The 5831-nt window shown below is 36.8% G+C and overlaps 1 protein-coding gene across 2 annotated transcripts in view; it reads right to left on the bottom strand.

The window, feature by feature from the left end:
* Positions 1–5276: 5276 nt before the first annotated feature.
* Positions 5277–5831, bottom strand: part of zmp:0000000529 (WD repeat-containing protein 20) — a gene marked incomplete in the record, with an annotated part of 11326 nt that continues 10771 nt past the window's right edge. For both annotated transcript variants that reach the window (XM_036214928.1, XM_036214929.1), the window contains 1 exon segment: positions 5277–5831.

The raw sequence follows: 5831 nt of genomic DNA, 5'->3' as shown, positions 1-5831 counted from the left end.
TGGTCCTTCAAAATAAGTGCCCATACAACCCGCTTCCTGTCTGTTTTGGCAAGTATTAGTTACTGCAAAATTTCAATTTATTCACTCTTTTTGGGTTTAAAATGTAAATACAGGACATTAAAAATGTTGAAAATAAATATACAAGCTCTAAAAAGTTGAAACACAACTAAGTTGAGTGAATTATTGAAGTAATATGTCTGTGACATGCATAACATTTAAGTAAACCCAATTCCTTTTGAGTGTATTTTTCTTTAAATGACAAAGTTAAGTCAATAATAGTTATAAATTTAAGTCACAATTATTTTTCTCGATTGAGTTCAATCTTAATGTAAAACACACGCTTAAAAGTAGGGTCGGACATTTTGAAGTTATGATTTGGGACTTTTATTTTATTAAGCTGACCCTTTCCGGTGTTTCGGATCGTCTTTGGGGTGACTCCCCCTTTCGCAGCGAACAGAGGTTGCCGTTGTGGTGACACACCCCCCGCTTTTGTGAACGTAACTTCCTGTTTATGTCTTGAGGAGAGAAAGCAGAAGTCGACATTGAATTATACCTGAATTATACCCATTGAACGGCCTCTGATTATTCCCTAAGATATTTTTCTCTTTTTGTTTTATTAGCTTATTTTGCTTCATTTTAGTTCTATCTAACACATTTTTACGGCATAAAACGTTAATTACTACATTTGATATACTGGATTTTGTATTTTTTCATTTTACTTTTTTATGTGTATTTATCATTTAGGAGCTCCATTATTTATTTGTTTATTGGTGTGTAAACAGGGCTTAATACCAACAATTGCTAAAAAAAAAAAACTTAATCGAACGAACTCCAACATTGAATTTGAAACAGTAGGGAGTCCAACAAACCAAAAACCTTAACAGTTTATTTACAAGCTTTTGCATCTCTTCAGTATAGTTGGAAATAAACAGAAGAGGTCGGTGTTTTGAAGTGATTGTTTGTATTTCATTATAGCTCCCTCTGCCGGTCATCTTAAGAACACAAGGAGCTTGCATAAACTTTTTTAAAAATGTATCAGGTAATTGAATAAATCACACAATAATAATGGTTAAAATATTTCCCCTTATATTCCAGTTAGAGATCATTGATGGTTTTGAGGTTATCCCAAGAAAGCAACCAGTAAATTCAAGCTCAAGCGATTTTTTTCAAAAGAAAAAGGAGCAAAATTAAAAGAAAAAAAACCGACTGAACCCTTAGATCTTTCCCATTGACAACAGTAGTCAAGGATACTGTTTTTTTTTTCATCTTGGTTCGCAAGAAAAACTGTGATGTGGTTATTTTCCTGTTTGAACATCTGATTCAATCATTAGTTCTGCACAGACTTGACGGTAAGAGACCAAATATATGTGTTGGGACACATAATAAATAAAACTATGGCTACTCTGAGACCAAAGTTAAAACAAGAATGCCCAAGACAAGTTTTAAATACTATCATGCTTGTCTAGTCATTTAAAGAGTCCAAACAGTTCATTGTTTAATCAGACAAAATAGTATTATATTGTTTTATAAGATAAAAATAGATTTGATCATTATTAATCTGTAAAATATCCATATTTTCTTTTTTTTACTCTGTTGCATTATCTCTGTTGTATTATTTTTGCTTTATAGTTTCTTGAAAGGTGCTTCTGATTAAAACCAATTGGTTTTGTTATTATAAGCACATATGTATAGGTTATTTGGAGTCAAAAATAGAACTGCATGACTTCTGCACAGCCCCCACAGAGGCCTGATTCCAGCACCATCAGGTGAGTCTGGGGTCACACAAAGAAACAGAAAGGTGTGAGGAATCTGATCTGTCTAAGATATTACCTGCAGAGTTCCTTCCAAAAGTGTGATTAAGTGTTCTGAGAAGAACTGATGTCAATTTGAAAGCAAGGTCACATTGTGGCGTTGGTTTCTCATAGGAACAATTGTGTAGTTTTAGCAATCATCCATTTTCTTAACCTGCTATCTTCCTTTTGGGGTCATAGGGTCATCAGAACCTGTTCCAACTACTGTTGGTCTGTTGGTGAAGGTGAAGGTCAGCCATGGACAGGTCGCCACACCTTAGACACTTTGAGTAACCAATAAACCTATTAGGCTTATTTTTGGACAGTGAGAGGAAGCTGGAGCCCCCAGAGAAAACCCACGCTTCCACAAGGAGGTCCACACAGAAATGTCCCAGCTGGGATTCGAACTAGGGCCTTCCTGCTGTGAGGCTAACCACTGCTCCACCGTGCAGCTCATTTTTGCAATCCTCTGAAGGCAAACAGAGGAGAGCTTCACAGAACTAAATCAAATGGTTGTGGTTGTCAGTGCAGGTGTTTGTGCAGGTAAGCAAATGAAATGTGCAAAGGAGAGGGGCCCCTCAGGACCAGACTGGGGGGGGGCTCGGTCCTGAGCCACATGCAAAACACCAACTTTAGTGCAGATTTACATTTGTTTCATGTAAACTAATTTAAAGCTAAAACTCTCACAATCATCGCTAAACTTAGAAGTCATTTAGTTTAATTTTGTTGTAACCCCCACCAGATGACATCTGATAAATGTGGTGCTGCTAATTACCATACATTTAACCCTATATAACCATTCGTATCATATTCCATACACACATTTCTGAGACCCCATCTCAGTAGAGGGACCCAAATGTCATTTAAAAACTCGTTGGATACAACTTACTCCATGTTTTTTTGTCCTGTAATTCATTATAATTCCTCTCAGGGCAGTAAAAGGGCTTTTCCTGTTCATTTCAAAATGGCTGCCTCCGTAAAATCTTAAAAACACTTTTGGCGGGAAAAAGTTTAGTTAATTTTCACAATTAAATGGTGAGAATAAATTATCTATTGTTGCTCTTTTTGAAATGCTAAATGAGTGAAAAATTAGGTGATAAAAAAATTATTGGTAATCATATTGCAACTTGTTAAAAATGAGTGGATCACATTTGAGACAGTGGGTTAATACACGTTTTTTCTTTTTTATGAACAGTCAGGCCAATATTTTTGCTTCTTAGGCTAACAATATTTTTTGTTGATTACATCAAAACTTTAATTTAAAAAAATGTCTGTCAATTCTTTGATGTAGCAGACTTTACAGGGTTCAGTTATTACAAGAAGTTGCTGTTTTACAATTTATGACTTTATTGAAGAGTTTCTTTTAAAAGTGTTCTTTTTTTTAAGGGTAAAGTGTATTTGGAATTTTTCTTAAAACGGACAGTTAAGGAATCTTAATTGCAGATTGAAATTTGAATTGAACTTTATTCATATCCCAAAGTGATAAATTAATCAAATTGAAATTTGCTCATTTAAAAAACAAAAACATTTTTCTGATTAAATATGTGTTATACCCAATGACTGCAGTAAAACCTAGTGAAGGTGATGGATGGTTTTCATCAAACAACTGTTTTTTTGTCTGCGCACCCTCTGATGAAGCATCAATTTGGTCCCTAAAACCCAAGCAGGCTCTTCAGACATGCTGTTGCCATGACAACGGAGCCTACATCAACATCTTGAGAGCAGCTCAGAAACAAAAGCAGTGAACTCCCGCAGTCCCGAGAGCTGCTCTGTGGTCTGGAAGCGGAGCCGAGGAAAACACTGGCAGCTCACCGAAAGCATGAAGGAGAGGATGAAAAGTGATCCGATTTGTCTCCGGATGCTGCCTTCAGGAATCAGCAGCATATTTCATGATCCTGTTGTTTATTCATAAATAAATCCGTCATAGTAATGACATCTGAAAGTGAAATCACATTAGAAAAGCTGACAGATGAGCGTGTTCGCCTCCTGAACATCACAGAAAACATCGTGACTCTTTGGCTCCTTATTATCAGAGGGAGGCGGGATCAGAAAATAACCTGCCGAACATCAGCCGTCACACAAACAGGCATAAAACTGGAAATGAACTAAAAAAAAGCAAATAACTGGGTCCCAAACATTAGAATTATCTTATATAAATAATATCACTTTGAATAATTTATATATATAAAACAAAGGGGCTCCATCACCAGTCTAAAGGATGGTTAAACCTTAAATTAAAGCCATTTTTAAACAGCAGAAGCATCTGACAGTAAAGAGATTAAAAGTCCTGCTTGTAATGGATGCAAGCATCACATCCTGCAGCCTGATTTCAGCGAAGTCAGACTGATTTAAGAATTTCCACTGATAATCCATAGCAACCATACAAGTGTGTTCATGTCTGAGTCTGAAAAATGGATCTCACATCTGTACTTGTTTTCTTTAGCAACCAATATTCCCACCAAACTCATTTTTAATGCTGTGTTTTCACCAGGCAACATCTCTAATTTCAGATTTTATTTTTTCAAATGGATAAAATATGTAGCGTGTGAATTACACAGCAATAAGCTTCTATTTTGGCATGCACAGAATTAAAGCTGTTTAATGACTTTAAACAGCTATTTCTCCAGATTAAATTGACCAACCTAAATGTACGGAAGAGTCTAGATAAATCATGCCATGGTTACATCAAAATTGAAGGCAAAAGCTCCATAGCAACCAAATTTTTTCATTTTTTATTTAAATTTGGAAAATTCCTGTTTGTGATTATATAAAGCTGCTCATTTAGTCTGTAATCTAGGTTTAGGTCGACTGAGCGTTAGCATTAGCCGTCCAATGGGAAACCCCATTAAATTATAGCATCAAGCTAATGGACTTTAGCTTCATGTGCTAGTTCAATCTCTATTTTTATGGATTGATTATAGGTCTATTAAGCTTGGATTGATTCAAATCAATTATTTTTTTAATTAACCCAGCCCTATTTGTAACTATGACAACACAATCTTTATAGGGTTGCCATAGGGAAACTGTTTCATGAGAACATTTTTAGTAACTTAATCGATCAGCATGTGTAAAATAAACTGTGATGGAAATCTCTTAAGACAAATGTGTAAGCGTTCTTACGGAAAAACACTTTTTTCTGTGTCATTTCATTTTTAAACACACGGTGGCACCACCACAAAGGATAAATCTGCTTTCTTCAAAAGAATTCATCGTCTTCCTGCTATGATGAGTCTGTAAAACAGCATTTATGATTGCATGCAGATGTTCGGCCACTCTACTGACCTGAATTTTGCGTGGTTGTCATGGTGACGTTACCCCTAATAATCATCGTGAGGAGATTTGTCTTTTAGTTCTGCTGTGTGGTTGGAAAGAAAGTTTTAAACCCTGTCCAGTGAGAAGGGGAACCTTTATTTCATTTTTGTAGTGTTCAGAACAAATTGGGTCAAACAGGAACGTCTGGTTGAATCAGACATGAAGTCAGACACGTGACTTTTGGCAGATCGGGTTGGACTGCGGATTTATTTTATGTGCAAATTCTTGCAAGAGGCAAGTCGGGTGCAACAGGAATCCAAGACACATAAATAAGATGCTACAGCAGAACAGGACTGTGTTTGTGAGTTACTCTGGAATGTGTAAGAGTGTTGGTGCTCCGCCTCCTCTGCGGGGGAATCGAACCCGGCCTGCTCTCAGGGACACGCTGACAGACTATCACACCAAATGAAACATCGTCCTGCTCCCTAACGCAGCAGACACTCACGTTATAGCTGTTATGTACAATAGAAGCATCTTCATATAATCTTCACGTTCGCTGCTGCAAAGTTCTGTTGTTCGTCTATTTATAGAGTATTTTCATCATTTACAGTATAAATTACTACACAGTCTTGTGATAAAATAAATAACTTAAATACAGTGGCCGTGGCTTTTGCGAGGTTTGATGGTGGTGGTGGTGGTGGGGTAGCTTTCTTCCTTCAGAGGGCGCAGGCTTGCTGCAGGGAGGGGGGAAGCTGGGGTTGATCTGTGGCGAGACGAGGAGGGAAACTC

Source organism: Oryzias melastigma, linkage group LG13 (genome assembly GCF_002922805.2).
Source record: "Oryzias melastigma strain HK-1 linkage group LG13, ASM292280v2, whole genome shotgun sequence".
Lineage (NCBI taxonomy): Eukaryota > Metazoa > Chordata > Actinopteri > Beloniformes > Adrianichthyidae > Oryzias > Oryzias melastigma.
The sequence above is the reverse complement of the archived record's forward strand: the minus strand, read 5'-3'. Positions and strand labels throughout refer to the sequence as shown.